Source organism: Pteropus vampyrus, unplaced genomic scaffold (genome assembly GCF_000151845.1).
Source record: "Pteropus vampyrus isolate Shadow unplaced genomic scaffold, Pvam_2.0 Scaffold33, whole genome shotgun sequence".
In the NCBI taxonomy this organism is placed as follows: domain Eukaryota; kingdom Metazoa; phylum Chordata; class Mammalia; order Chiroptera; family Pteropodidae; genus Pteropus; species Pteropus vampyrus.
In genome coordinates, this window is record NW_011888814.1 from 467199 (window position 1) to 469507 (window position 2309).

The window sequence follows — 2309 nt, forward strand, 5'->3', positions numbered from 1 at the left end:
TATGTGAAATAAGTCAAAGAAAGACAAATGCTATATGATTTCACTTACCTGTGAAATCTAAAATAGTCATACTCATAGAGGCAAAGAATAGATTGATGGTTGCTGGGGAGAGGGATAGGGATGGTGAAAGTGAGTGAAGGTGGTCAAAGAGTACAAAATTCCAGTTATAAGAAATAATTTCTGGATGTAATGTACAGCATGGTAACTATAGTTAGTAATATTGAATTGTATATTTGATAGTTGGTAAGAGAGTAGATTTTAAATATTCTTAACCAAAAATAATTGTAACTGTGTGAGATAACATATGTGTTAACTAACCTTATTGTGGCAATCATTCGCAACATATTATTACATTGTATACCTTAAACTTACAAAATAGTACATGTCAATTATATCTCAATAAAACTGGAATAAAAATTTTCATTATCATTAATTTTTAATCTTCCTTATGTGGTAAGATATTGATATGCAACATATCAGTCATCTAATAAACAGCAAGTGAAAACCCTGTTTATTGGGATAGCTAGGGAGATAAATATTCATATTCCATCCCCAACTTTTAGGTTGTATGCAAAGGCTTATTGTCTCTTCTGATTAAAAATATGCAAAATGAAAAGTTGGGGTAATTTAGTCAAGCTATAAAAAATTTTTTAATGTCTTGGCTGTTCTACTCATTTGGCCTGTAAAATATACAATAAAGTGGTATTTTGATCCAGTATATAGAGGTTTCTCTAATTAAAGAAACATGAGTGCTTAATTAAATCCATTTGAAATATCAGTCACTAAGATGCCTACCATTAGATGGCATATTTAATAATGTTACAGATACCTTAGAATACTGAGCCACATAAGAGTAGCTATTTGTGAGGCATATTTCTATTATGTATGTGCTCTTTAAATATGATTCAAAAAAAGATGCTTCTGATGAGCATATCATCAAGTTATTATGTTAGATAAATTATATGCAGGAAAAAATAAGATCACTGTAGGTACGCGACACACCCCACAAATTTCTGAACAGGATTATTGTTTTCATTGTATTAGTAAATTTAACCCATAATGGTTTTCTGAAAACAAGATGTGTAGTAAAGTCTTGATTACTGAACACTCTGAGCAAATGAGATTTATTTAAAATGAGCCACACATGGGTTGCTCTTTGAATAAAGTCACTGAGCATATAGAGTAAAGTTAAGGCAAAGCACCATTGATATACAAGCTACTTTTTGCATATAAGAAAGAAGGGCAATAGTGAATATTATTGTTTGCAGTTTGTCTTTTGTTATTGAATTATTCTGCTCTTTAAGAAATAAAAATATTTTATCAATAAAATATTTTATTTTGATTTCTATTTCTGCTAATGTCAAAATTTATTTTGAAAGAGACATTTGAAAGAGAAATAGAGGAAAAAATAATATCCAGAGGATAAGGAGAGTGAATGAATAAAATGACCAACTTATTAGCTGAATTATATAAAAGCAAGTTTTCTGGAAAATATATGCATTATAGTCCCAAGAAACTCATCTTATGGGTACATTATACTGAATGTTGAGCCTTGTGGAGCCAGTCACTAATTCTGTAGCTCGTCTAATGAAAATATTTAATTATAGATTCATAACATACCTATGTGTCAATACAGAAAAGATCTGACAATAACTTTTAGTTCAAAGAATCATTATAATGAAGTATGATACATTTCTAAATTTATAAACATCTGACTCTAAAGCATACATGATATCTGGCTAAAATACAAATTGCTAAAGCTTTAAAAGTGAAGATAACTTTTAAAAAATTATGTTTCTGATATTGTCATAAAATCAGATGATATGTTGAGGTGAATTTTCCACATGAATATCAATTCTCTTTATATTCCAAGTATTTTACTATTACAGTACAACAGAAAAATATCTAAAGAGCATCAGATACTCTGATTTTCCTTTAAATACAGTATGTAGAGTATTTTGAATTAGTATGTCCCTTATGAACACAAGTTATTAACAGGGGCTGTGTAACAAGAATGCCTATTGTCCATGGTGACCTCTGTGTCCATCAATAATGAGCCTCACTTACATAGTTACTTCTTAATGTGTTCATCATTTTTTAATCTTTTCTCTCTTCTGGTACCTTTGTTGCTTTTAGAGTGTTTATGGTTTTTAATCTGCTGCATCACTTTACAAGTACTTGTCGAATATATAGTTTAAGTTTTTTCTACTTAGGTTTTGAGGCTGTGTTAAATTTCTTTTTTAAAAAAGGAAGAAAGAAAGAAAAAATTCAAAAAATATGGTAAGAAAGAAGTTACAGGCACTCACTGA